Raw genomic sequence first — 14,413 nt, forward strand, 5'->3', positions numbered from 1 at the left:
CATGCTGGGCGGGCCTTAATTGGCCCGCCAGTGTGAAATCGCAGTCACGGGCTGATCATGGGTGGCGGGCCATTTCCCAGTCTCTCCCGGGCCCGCCGACCATGCCTGCCCACTGACCTCAGAGTTCTGTCCCATGTTCTAAGGACCCTTTATGTGAAAACATTTTCTCCTCCTTCATTCTCTGAGTGCTAACCTTGAGGTTATGATCTTTTGTTACCAATTCCCCAACTGGCAATCAATTAGTTGTGTTCATTCAATAAAGTATGGTTTATTTTATTTCTTGAGTGTGTTATTATATTACACAATGTTAACTTTTCACTTTCACTGAAGGAAAATTTTAACTCAGACTTGGTGCAGTGGGGATGGCAGGAGGTTGAGGTGGACAATGCACCTGGATGACAAATTTGGAGTGAGACTTGGGCCAAATTGAATTGATGGATGGATTTCGTTATAACCTAATTTATGCATTGTCAATCAGACTGACTTCCAGGCAGGGGAACACTGGAGAAGAGGCCATAGGACTAGGGGAAGGAGGAATTGATTCCCGGGGGAAGGGGAAGGTGGGGTGATTGCAGATGGTGTTGGAGGCCTGGGACAGGCCAGAAATCAGAGGTTTCATGGTGGGGGGAGAAATTAGAAGTCGGAAGCCTTGGGGTGAGGGATCAAAGGCCTGGAGGTGGGGGTATTTCAGAGGCGTTGAGGCAAGGGATTCAGAGGCCTCAGGGGTCAGGTGCCTCAGGGGGTCATCAGATGTCAGAGGCTTAATTTGAGGAGGAAAATTGAAGGCTAGAGGGGAGCATAGGTTGGAGGCTTGGGGAGGGTATTGGAAACCTGGTGGCAGTTTGAGGCCTCAGGGCATTAGGGGTCAGAAGCCAAGGGGTGGGGAGATTGGCAACCTCGGGGTTGTAGGCCTTGGGTCAGAGGTCGGGGCAGATCGGAAAGGTTGGGGAATGTGTCTGATTGCAGGAGGTTGGTAAGGCTGGTACATTGAACCCAGCAGGTCAATGAAAATGCACATACCTCCTTGATTCACCAGTCCTCTCGTCCCTCTAACTACCAGGTTTCCTGAGGCTCAGGAAATCTAGCCATCCAGAGTTAAATTTAAAATGGTGCATAAATATGGGATTGGCTGCTTGGTCCCCATCCCACCTCTATTAAAACCATTGATGGGTAAGCTGAACTCAGGTTAGGGTTGGGTTAACTCTTTAACCTCCCACCCAAGTTGAACTTGCCTGTTTTTTGGGGATTATTTTGGGCTTTAGGGCTTTCCAGTGGGTGGGTAAGTATCCAAAGGAATTTTGTATTTATGGTAGGGTGGTCAATGGGTTAACAAAATGAAGCGGTTTACTGTTTTTGGTCTTGTGCAAGAGAGGGACATCTCAATGACTGTGAATTATTTACAAAGATGTTTTGTAGCTCAGAAAATGCACAAGAACGTTGAGTAGACATTCTCTGTATAAGTCATCAGAATTAGTGGCCCTCTTTACTGGCAGTATTTTGTGTTACAATGAATCACTAGTCATTGGAAAAGGTGTACTGTACACTTTGAGTCATGTAATAGGCAGTGAGGTCATCTTTTTTCTTAATCCTCATTGTGCTGAACACTCCCATTTCAGGTTTCTATGAGAACTAGTTATACTGAAACCAGTTTTCCGGTTCCTAAAACAATGACCCAGAACTTCCGTGGAGTGGCGCTCACTGTTGGATTGCCACTCTGCTCCTTTTTACTTACCCAGGTCGGGAGCTGCACATTTCTCGCTCAAACTTCCATCCTGGGCCTGGTAAGAAATGTGCAGTGTATTTGCTTCCAGAGTCCTTCAAACGCAGGGCAGCAGCATTGGGTGAAGTGAAGCCATGCCCCCTTTTTACAGCGCTAGCTGTCATGAAGCAGTAGGTTTGATGGACCCTATGTTTAAATGTCACTCTCAGAAGCCAGGTGGAAGGTAAACGTATAAGAGAAGTGGGCAGGATGGGTTGGGTAAAGGTTGGCCAAGGGCCGGGGATAGGATGGAATCAGGGAAGTTGGAGGGTAGGATGGGTTGTGGATTGGGGTGGTAGGGTGGCTTGTGGGGTCTGGAAGGTCAGGCGGTGGGATGGTCAGGGGTGTCAGCGGAGTAGGGTGGGTTGAAGGGGCAGGAGGTCAGTCAGGGGTGGATGAGTGAAGAAGGGGTTGGATTAGTTGGGGATTAGATGGTAGTCAGGGGTTCAGGAGGGTAGATGGGGGGTCAGAAGAGTAGACAAGGGTTTGGGGGGTAGTTGGGGGATGGTCGGGGTTTAATCAGGGGGTGCTGGGAGGGTGGTCGGGGCAGGGAGCATAGTCGGGGATTGGGAGGGTGGTTTGGCAATGGGGGGAGGTTGTTAATGTTAAAATTGTGCTGCAGTAGAATGCATGCTTTAAGTTGGTAATAAAGCACCAATTGGGTTAGGATTAGGGAATTACTGATGAGCCATTATGGGCCGAAGGGCCTCTTTCCATGCTGTAAAACTCTATGACCTTGACTCTGTAACATTGCAAAAGTATATAAATCAGTTCCTTCTGGATGCCTGGGATGAACTAGGAGAGTCTGTGACTTTACTTTGCTGTCTTGGAAATAAACCTGTTTTAACGTACAGACTAGCTTCAGACTCGTTCCCCCTCAATGTAAAATTTTTGGAATTAACAGTGGTAGCCAGTGGTCGTGAGAGTAGTCCGAGGCTAGGGGTAGTTGGGAGTGATTCAAGGGTAAGCAGAGGTTTGGAAGGGTTATCGTGGGGTGGGGGTTAGTCAAGGGGATTTGGGGATAATTGGAGCTTGGGGATTATTCGGGGCTTGGGAGTTTGTCGGTGGGTCCAGTGAAGGTTGGGAAGGGTCAGTACCATAGTTACCCAGGAGATGGAAGTAGTTTTAATCCTTCTAAATTTTCCTGGGTAACTATTCTGCTTAGAGAGTTGGAACCATTCAAAGATTCCAATTTAAGTCGTTGTTTCAGATGGTTCCACATGCAGGGTAATTGCCTTTCAGAAGTTTCATTAATAGTGGTACACGCATTAAACCTGCCATTATTTTGGCAGCAAAATCTGGGCCATTAACTTTCCTTATCACATTTATGAGGAAACCATTACCATATTTTCCTGCCTTAGCGGATACTAACCTCCAGCACCTGAAAGGACAATCACCCCAAGTTCCCCTCCAAGTCAAGTACCATCCTGATTTATACATATATCATTGTTCCTCCTTCATTGCAAGGTCAAAATCCTGGAACTTCTTACCTAACAGCACCATGGGAACACCTACAACACACATGGGCTGATATTTTCTGATCCCGCTGTTCTCCAAATTTCCGCAACACACCAGTGACGATGCCCACTGCTGTGGGGGGTCGGTGGCGATGGGGTGGTGGGGGGCAGTAAAATCCCCTCCTAGTTCAGGAGAAAGGTTTGGCACCACCTTCTCAGGGGTAACTAGGGGCAGGAATACATTCTGGCCTTGCCAGTGATGCTCACGTGCCAAGACTGAACTTGAAAAAATACAAATACTCCAGCTTGAGGGAAATAACATTTGCATTGCCTGGGAGTATGATGTTTCTTAGTATAGACTAACTGACCAAAAAAGTGGGCTATATTAATCCATTATTATTCAGTAAAATTACCCTATAGTTTCAATATTTCTCCATTTTGTCACTGTAGTTTGGCTTCTAACTGTAAAAGAGAAGCAGGCAGGAAGATGTGGTTAGGCTACAGATACAATGGAAGTTCAATGAAGCATAGGGAACTTTGAGCTTGTAGTGATAGTATAAAGCCACAAAAAAGTCACGTTGGATACAAAGGCCCAGGTTTTCACAGAGTCATGGTGACTTGGTATCCTATCCAAAATGGTGCCAGGATTCTGGATCTGGAAGTTCCACCTCAATTTCCAACAAACCCTATTTTCACTGGTAGGGGGACGGCATTATGCTGGAGGTGGCAAAAATGGTGGAAAATGACCTGCACATCCTTTTTTCCTTTGTTTCTTTTCTTGCTCCATTACTATTCCCTTTGGCCCTGTAGGGCTAACTCTTCTGTCTTTCAATCTCTCCTGTCTTCCACCTTATAACAGACCTTCCTTTTGTCCTTGTCTCATCCATTCCTCACTCAAAACCTATTATATCCCTTAACTTTTCCCAGTTCTGATGCAAGGTCATCGACCTGAAATGTTAACTCTGTTTCTCTCTCCACAGATGCTGCCTGACCTGCTGAGCATTTCCAGCATATTATCACAAAATAGATTGTCTGCTTTCCTAAGACAACTTCTCAAGATGCAATCAAGGTAAACCATTAGAAGAGTAAAAGAATGTAGATTAAAAGTGGCAAAGAGGCAAGTTTTGGACTGATGTCAGGAATCTCTTCTTCACACAAAGCATGAGCAACATATAGACTGACTTCCAGATTATGTCCAAAAAGCTTGGATGTATTTAAGAAGTGGCATAGTGGTATTGTCACTGGACTAGTAATCCAGAGACCAAGAGTAATGGCCTGAGTTTGAATTTCGCTGCAGCAGATGGTGGAATTTGAACTCAAAAAAAAAATCTGGAATTAAAAGCGTAATGATGACCATGAAACCAATGTTGATTGTTGTAAAAACTCACCTGGTTCACTCTGGCCCTTTAGGGAAGGAAATCGGCTGTCCGTGCCTGGTCTGGCCTACATGTGACTCCAGACAGCAATGTGATGTGGTTGACTCTTAAATGCCAATTAGGGATGCCCTTGTTCCTGGCCCTAGCCAGTGACACCGACATCCCATGAATGATCCAACTGTAGGTGGTTTCTGGATCGATGAACAAAAGTGGATCAAATAGCCTCTTTCACCTGGGTGTACCTTGTGTCTATCTTGATCACCTGTAACTAACCTGTGGGTGCTGCTTAATAGAAAATGACTTGACAATGCTGTCTTGTCTCAAAAGGTTCAGCTTGTGGGGATAAATTTGACCCATCATATTCTCTTACAATTTTCAATTCCATTGAAGTTACGCAGAATGATATAACCCATTTTATCCTATTCCTCAGAGTCAAAATTAGTTCAACTATAGACTTGTCCCTGCAGCTGATATGTAATGTGAAGATGGGTTCAGCGACTGTTATTACCTATGAATGGGTATAGAATGTAGTATTATAAAAACAGAAAATGGTGGAAAAACTCAAGGGTCATTGACCTGAAACATTGGGCTGGATTTTTTGCCAAGTTCGGATAACTTGGAATAACTATAAAAGTGGCGCGTGGGCCCGATTCCAGGATTCCCGACACCATTCTCAGGCTTTAGGATTTTCAGGAAAGCCTTTTAAGGGTTTGGGCTGGTTTGGGTTGGGAGCCTGCACCCTGAACTCCCAATCTGGCCGGCTCCATTGTGGGCATTGGCATGTCCTAGTACTCTGCAATTTTCATCAAGTTGGGCCCGTTTTTCAAAGAGTCCTGATTCATGGTACCTCAGAGGTGTCGTGAATCATAGTCTGCATGACAGAACATTTTGAATGGTAAATTCAAAGGGCCCTCCTCATTTCCCACATGCTAATGTATGCCCCCACCCATTCATATGGATTCTCATGCCCCACTTGCTAAGGTATGCCCTCCAAACAACCCCCATGGCCGCTTTTTTAAAATGTATTTGTTCATGGGATGTAGGTGTCACCGGCTAGGTGAGCATTTATTGCCCATCCCTAATTTCCATTGTTCAGAGGGCCTTTAAGGGTCAACCACTTTGCTGTGGATCTGGAGTCACATGTAGGTCAGACCAGGTCAGGATGACAGATTTCCTTCCCTAAATGACATTAGTGAACCAGTTGGGATTTTATTACAACTGACAATGATTTCATGGTCATCATCAGACTTTTAATTCCAGATTTTTAAAAATTAAATTCAAATTTCAACATCTGCCATGGTGGAATTCAAACCTGGGTCCCCAGAGCATTACCTTGTGTCTGCTGGGATACCTTTACAGTGATAATACCATTATGCCACTGCCTCCCCCCACATGTGCCCCCATGCCAAGGTTTGCCCCCATACATTCCCTATGGCCCCCATGCTGCTTCCATGCCATTCATACACTGTTCAGCAGCAATGAGCCCTATAGTGACAGTAGAATATGTTTTTTTAAAAAAGCTTCAAAAGTCACTAATTGATAACTATCCACTTTCTTAAAAAAACTTTTTACTAGAGCCCCAAAAAAGTGTCAATCATCCAGATTATTTAAAGTGTCTAGCTGGAACTGTAGGCACTTTAAATCTCTTTATCTTGTATAAATAAACTTTAAGAAATTGCCAGCATAGATCAGAGAGCCAGAGCTGTCTATCAAGCATTATTTTCCTTGGGGCTGCTGGCATTCCCTGCAGCTGGCATTCAATGTGAACATAGGTTCAGCCACTGTAATCTTTCTGTGGCTGATATGGACTGTGAAGGTATGCTCAAATCCTTTTAAACCCCTGTTTGAATGTTGACAGAGGTTCAGTCATTGCTATATCATTGAGGCTGGTATGGAATTTTTGTACAGGATCAGCTCTGTTACAACTAAGGATACTGCTATTGTCCAGGAGCTGGTAAGGGCCTAAGTTGAGCAACCCCAGAATTGTTATGGACTGTGCAGATGGATCCAGCTGCTGTTATAATCCTGCAGCTGCTATTGAATGTGAACACAAACAATAGGAGCAGAAGTAGATGATACGGCCCATTGAGCCTGCTCTATCATTCAATATAATCATGAGTGATCTTGGGTTTCAAGTCCACTTTCATGCCCAATCCCCATATCTCTTGATTCCCTGGGATAGCAAAATGTACAGATAGGTTCAGAGACTTTTATACACCTAAGGATAATATGAAATGTGAAGATAACTTCAGCAACTGTTATAACCCACAAGCAGATATGGAATGTTTTAGCTACTGGTTCAGCTACTCTTAAAGCCTGAGAGTTAGTATGGAAGCTAAATTGAACTATTATTAACACCCTGGAGCTTGTAAGGAATGTGAGGACAGGTTCTGCTGTTGCTACTATTGTTATAACCCTGGAGCTGGGATGAAGTGTAAAGATAGGTTCAGCTACTATTTTAACCATGGATTTGGTATGAAATGTGGAAATTTGTTCAGCTACTGTTATACCCCAGGGACTGGGAAAGAATTAGGGGTTAGAGTCCATTGTTGCTATACATTTAGAACTGGTATGAAATATGTGGAATCGATTTAAGTTGCCAATATATCTGAAATGTGCTGAAATCTACTTCTATCCACTATCTTTTTAGCCTGTTTATTTTGCCATCATTATTGATCCAGAAAGGATTCTATTCTGAAGTGAACTTGGCATTATATCATGCCTCTCCCACACGCCAATATGACACAACTGTGAAAACATGAAAAGACAGCACAAATTCCATCATGATATTCGTGATAAATAATCACAGTCTAATCTCATACTACAAAGAATTTTTTTTGATCTCCTCATATTTTCACGTAACAGGAGACGATGTGATATCTTAAAGATACTATCTGGCATTGCATTCTCCAAGTTCATAATCTAAATTCCCTATTTTCAAAATTTAAGTAGTGTAAACGCTACAGACCTGACACTGACAGTTGGGAAATTTTCTCCCAAACCACTACTATTATGACCTTAGGTTGACAACTAAGAAAGATGTGACAGTCTGCAGACAACTTCTCCTCCAAAAGTTTGCAGTCAGGTCCAGGATTTCTGCAGGGTTGGGGTTGGGTGGGTATGATGGTAGTGGTGGGTTGCAGGTTAATTTTCACAGAGCAATCAATTACTGTAGTCAAAACATTTAGACTATAGGCAGATTATTCCGCTCCGGAGACTTATTGTGGTGGTGGGCGTGAAAAGGGGTGCATTTCCTGCTGGCCGACGTGACGGGTTTCTGCACCAGATTGTCCGCTTTTCAGCTCATTATATATGCATGAATGTGAAGCATGTCATATCTTGTGGCAGGGCAGGCAGGGATTCGTGCACCCCGCCGTGACCTCATCTTTCTAGGCGCCATATTTAAACCTCACCTGTGCATGTTATTCAATCTCTGCAGCCCAGGACTGGTCATGGCAAGTGATAGCCCTGAAAGGTAGGAACTTGGGACATAAGAGCAGGAGTAGGCCATTCAGCCCATCAAACCTGCTCTGCCATTTAATACAATCATGGCTGTTCATCCACTTCAATGCCTTTTTCCCACACTATCCCCATATCCCTTTATGTCATTAGTATTTAGAAATCTGTCAATCTCTGCTTTAAACATACACAATGACTGAGTTTCCACAGCCCTCTGGCTCCAAAGATTCACAACCCTCTGAGTAAAACAATTCTCTTCATCTCAGTCCCAAGTGGCTTCCCTGTTATTTTGAAATTGTGTCCCCTGGTTCCAGTCTCCCTGACCAGGGGAAACATCTTACCGGCATCTACTCTGTCAATCGCTTTAAGTATTTTGTAGGTTTCAATGAGAACACCTCTCATTCTTCGACACTATAAAAATATAGGCCCACTTTCCCCAATCTCTCTTCATAGGACAGTCCCACCATCCAGGATGAACCTTCGTTGCATTCCCTCTTTGGCAATACTATCCTTCCATGGGGAATGTGGCAGATGTGAAACACCACATCCCTAGACATGTGAAGGTGTCTACTGCACTGTTTCTCTGGAGGTGTGAGAGGCGTCTTTTGTACACCCTTGGTCTTGCCAGATGTTTCCTCGCAATGGTTCTGTCAGCCTCAGCTTCTGGGTCTTGAGGGTACCCCACTGGCCCTTGTTCATCGGGGTGAGGCTCTTCCCCTAGCCCAGCCTGATGGTGGCAGGCTCTTCTTCTCCTCTTTCTTAGTTGCCTGATTGCCAGGATGAACACAATGTTGTCTGCTCCATCCATGAGGCACTCTTGCTCAGATCAAACAGAAACATGAATGAACATAAGCCTGCAATGGTCACCTTCCAGTTGCTAACTAAGGAGTCATTGTTGAGCCCATGGGTCACTTTCATCCCAGACATTATATCCTCACTTAGTCCCTTGGTGTGGTATTATAGGCTCCTGGATCACCTATTAGGGCACCTTCCCTGCCCATGCCCACCAAATGGCAGGGATTTGACACAGCGGCTTTGATCTGTCTGAGTTCTGCCAGGTGATAGAAGTGCCAGTCGGGGCTCTGTCACTCTGTATCCTTTGGTTTACACAGCAGCCCTAACTTGCACTCATGTTATGACAGTATTGTGGGGGAAGCGGCCTTCAAAATCTTAAATTGCCAGCTGCAAGGTTTGGAGGTCGTAGGTCCATTAGGCATATGCATTTTGGTCTGCGCTCTCTTTTCAGTTGGTCCTTTCTGATATTCGGTATTTCCCACAAGAGGACAAAGGGTCTTTAGAAGCCAATCATACAATAGCCCCAGTCAGGTTTATACTCTTGCAAGAATGCACAACATGAGTTAAGGCACCACATCCCCTTCATTGGCATTTGACATTTCCAAAAATGCCTCAACTGTGCCTTCCTCTCCATTTGGAAAAGTGGAATTTAGTAGGGCACCCCTTTAAGCAGCCCACAAGTGCAGTAGCTGACTCCTCCCACAACCCTTAGAGCTGTCCTCTGGCAATTCTTTTCAGAGCTTGTTTTTGTACCTCATCATTGGATCAGCTTGAAAAATGGTGGTTGAGGTTTTACTACCAGACCAGCTTTGAGCACCCCAACCCCCGCCAACCCCTGTGACCATCCCATTGTTCTGGAAAAGCATCATGTGCAGGTTTCCCTCTCTCAAATCACTCTCCTTCCTCCCCCTCTAACCTTGATCCCATTGTTATAGTTGTTAATATTCCTGTCCTCCCCCTGAACCATTTCATGTTGATGTCCCGATGCCCCATCTTGAGGCCCATGAAACTATGATTTACAGAGAGCCCCCCCCCACCATGAGACCATTGAGTGCTCCTCCTCCACATTGCCTATTCCACATCTACAAACTACAGATGTCTCACTTGACTGTGACTGTGCCATTTGCAGTCCAGTATCAAGCCACCGACCCCAGACCAACATGTGTAAGGGACAGCCCATGTCCTGTGTACCATGCTGGCCATAACTGACACAGGGCTGACAATGTTATGACCACGGCCAGTATTAATTGCTGCACAAACTAAATTCCAGAGAGAAACTTGGCTTATCGTTTTATCGTGTATTCTGAAAATGAGAAGATGATGTACTGATCTCAGCAGTAAGAAGTCCAGAAACACTTTTGGGATTTTAAAAATTAAAAGTAAAAGTTTTATTAACAAGAATAAAAGCAAACTTAAGCACACAAGATTACAGTTGCACAATTAAACTTAGCCTTACAAAACATACCCCAAAAAAGAATCTCTTTGGTTAGACCCACAAGTAAATACCTTCCAGGCAATGCTCTCTTTTAGATGTTTAACCATAGAAAATCCAGTAATATTACCCACGGCAAACTACTGGAGCTTTAATAAAGGCATACCAAATGTCCTGTAACTCTCTTCCACTGTGCTGTGAAAATCCAAACTTCAGAATGAAACTGCTTTTTGCAGCTCAATACTTCTTTGGCTTGACTGGATGGTTGATTTAAACTGCTTCTTCTCCCAGTCCAGAGCTCCTGCTGTATATCCAGCCACTACATCTCACAGCTCCAGCTCCACAACTACAGCTACAGCTATGCTAAGCTTTCCACAGTAACTCTAAAATACCTTTTTTACCCTTTCATCTCAGGTTCCATTGTTTTCACACCTCTTTGAAACTCAAAATCCTTCCAAATATAAGATCTTTAATGTTTCCATCTTGCCTTTGCTTTCGGGTCAATAAAATATATCCCCACTTCTATTTACCTATGGAACACCTGCAAGATGCAAATATGTTTCTTGTTACCTCTGACTCCCCTTTGGTATTCAAACAAACTCTCCACTTATGTAAAAATGCAAACATTAGATCTAACCTATTCACTTCTACCTGAAACTTAACACCTCTGTCCTTTTCATGTTTAAAACCCCAGATAGCCTGTCTCCTATTAATCTCTCTCCAGCTTAATTAAATCATACACATACACACACACATTCACACATACAGCCTTTTACATAGAATAACAAAATATTCCTCCAAAATATAAAAAAAACACCCATTTCTCACAACTGGCCCTCCCCCTCCCTGGACTGGACCAGGATGGGCATGCAAGACACAGCCCTCTAAATTGTGATGCTGATCCACAGGACTGACTATGCTTTGTGGCCCTGACTATCTGTTCCTCTATTACCCAGGACCGTCTATGCTCTCTGGCCCTGACTACTGGTGGCCTTGCCCGTGGCGGGTATCGTGGTGGGTGGGAGCGGAAAATATTGTGAGATCGGAAAGATCAGTTTACTGCCGCCATATAAGCAGTCTGGGATTGTCCGCTCTAGCCATCAATGGTGGGCCGTGTTTCCCACTGCGGCACGTCTGGAACTTCATTTTAATACATTTGCATCTCATTATAAGGGCTGCTTGCCGGAATCATATCCGGATGCTGGATCAAGAGGGAACATCGGTGTCCAATTAGACCGACACATATAAGCAACATGCACCTTGAGACCTGCACTTCGCTCGTGACTTTGAGGTTCGTTCGTCTATCTTGCATCACACAGCGCTCACAGAAACTCAGACTGAGCACCAGGCTTTTGCAGGCAGCACCAAATCGCTTTCAGTGGGGAATCAGAGGCAAGTCTCTACCGACCAGAGCAGTGGTAAGGCAGGAGAGGCTTTTAATGTGCTGCAGGGCAAGACCTCCACTGGGGAAGTGGGGATTCTAGCCTGAAGCATGGGAATGTGCTGCAGGGCAAGATCTCCACTAGGGGGTGAAAGTGGGGAAGTTTGCGTTCAGACACATGACTAGGGGGGCTGGGGGTGTGGTGGGGAAGCGTCCTCAGTGCCAGAGCGGGGAGAGGATCAATTACAGAATGACACAAGTGACTTTGTGCCAGGATGGGAGGATCGCTGAGTAAATAAGCGCTTCAATATTGAGCTTATAAAGACTCTCCTTGTCCCAGTCCAGGCAGGGGAAAGGCATGTCAGTCCAGTCTTAGTCACGCCCAGGCATTGTTGTAACATTGTTGTCGTCGTTGTCGTCAGGACATGGCTGATGATGGCTGTGCGGTGGCCACAGAATCCTGGAGAGAGAAGGTACAACAATGCTCATGTCTCTCCCTGATCATTGGTGGAGTAGACCATAAGCATCTTAAAGATATGATTCTGATGCCTGGGCAGATCTGGCGGAACACCCCAGTACAGTCCCCAGCGGGTCTCACGGATCATCATGGTTTGCTGCATGCTGCACAACCTGGCGCTGCGAATGGGGGAGGACTTGCCAGATGTCAACAGTCCCCTGAGGAGGACATCAAAGGGGATCAGGGCATTCAGTTCGAGGAAGTGGAGGCTGCAGGGGAAGAGGCCATAGCATAGGCCAGATGAGGCAGGCATGCACATGAGGCCCTCATAGCCTCCAGATTCCATGAGGAGGATGACGAATTGCAGTGAGTATCCCCTTGGACAACAGCCCTCCATCATGGGCCAACATTAACACAAACATTGATATTCCTCTTGTTTCATCCATGCACTTCAATATGAGAGTGAATTACACATTAGGCTCACATTGTCGTGATCCTTTGTAGGACGATGAAGCATGTTTCCCTGCTGAGATGAGGTGTTAACTGGAGGAGGGATTCCCAGCATCAGACGTCAGAAGGTGCTTCCTCTTCAAGTGTCACTCCAGCATCCCAGTCGCAACCGCAGCCTACAAGAGCCAGGAGCTGTTCAATCATCCTCAGTAGGCTCATAACTGTATGAATTTAATCTGATGAAGCTCCTCATGGTGATCCATCTCCAGCAATAGAACAATTCATTCTGTATAACCTCAATGGTGAAAGTGATCGGTGACACTTGGGCCAAGGCAGCTGAGGATGTTTCACAGGTGTGCATCTAATTAGAGATGACTCAATCCTCTGTGTCACCTTCTTCGCTATCACATTAACATCTGGCACTCTCAGTTAGTAATGCTAGCCCACTTTTATCTTCACCTTACTCTGCATGTGAACCACCTGAACACGACGACATTCAACCACTTGCATGCTAGATATTAAAATGCTTCTTTTTTAAGACACACATTGTGCCCTCATGGTCAGCCTGGTCCTTGTGAACTCCACAATGCTCAGACACCATGAAGCCCTCAAGATGACGAGTTATTGTTAATAAATAGCAAACTTCAGCTTCAGTACATCCTCACTCCTATCCCATTGCTCCCCGTAACATTGTCTAAAGCTATAATGTGCACTTCTAGAGCATGCTCAAAGGCTCTATTGATCGCCAGAAATCACCATGTGCAATTAGCAACACACATCTTGGCAAGTGTTTAAGTGATGGGACACGCAGTGCTGCATCCCAACATTGTACTAAGAGCCTTGTGGTTGCAATAAAGACAATTACAGGTTGAGAAATGCTCAAGGTTGTAGGTTCAAGTGCCAAGGCAATAATGTGGCTGAGAAGGGCAGAGCTTTGGCACCTTGAGGTGAGCTTAGCAGTTGTACACTCCAAAAGTCGGAAATGCAGTTGCAACATAGGAGTGCATATGACTCTGACTATGGGCTCATAGCATGAAAACCCTGCCAAGAGCTAGAGAGCACATGGAGCTGCACGATACATGACCCTTCTCCATGCATAATCACATCTCTCCTTGTACACTACACCTTCAGCTTTCAAGAATACAGACAAAAAAGGAGAACACCTCTGCCTCAATCTTACACAGCCAAGAATAAACAAGACATGACCCTGCAAAGCATGTGAATGTGGTTCCCTCCACAAGCACACTTAACATTAAGGTTGAGGTATCACTGATGTCAAGAATTATCTGAAAAAGAGGCACACCCACTATGGTGATATGGAAGCACACTACATAGATGAGAGACCCATGATAGCAATATGTATGATAGGTGGGGGGAGCCATCAAAGTATCACACCTGATTGACAGCAACACAGCTCATCATAAAAAGGAGGCATACATAAGAGATGTGAAATGGGTGCGATTCTATTTACATTTGTAAACATAATATACATATTGTGAACACCCACGCCACCGGTGTGCCCCTAATTTTTTTTAACTTTCCTAATGCTACCACTATGCCTGGGTGCATCCATGACATCCGCAATGGAAGTGGAGGCAGCCAGCTGACTGCTACACCTTGTTTTCTGTGATAACTTTGGCGGGCTTCCCTGCTGCCTTCAGTGATTGAAGTTAAGAGAACCCACGTTGAAGTTGATTGTTCAGGGTATTTTTTACTTTACCTGGGTCTCTTAAAAATATGTGTCTTACTGTTGCCTTAATGAAAATGTAACTGGGAGTCAGATTAAGTAGGGGATTTAGAAGTAACCATAGTAGTAATTTATAGAGCTATATATGTATTTAAAGTAA

Source organism: Carcharodon carcharias, chromosome 3 (assembly GCF_017639515.1).
Source record: "Carcharodon carcharias isolate sCarCar2 chromosome 3, sCarCar2.pri, whole genome shotgun sequence".
NCBI classification, from domain to species: domain Eukaryota; kingdom Metazoa; phylum Chordata; class Chondrichthyes; order Lamniformes; family Lamnidae; genus Carcharodon; species Carcharodon carcharias.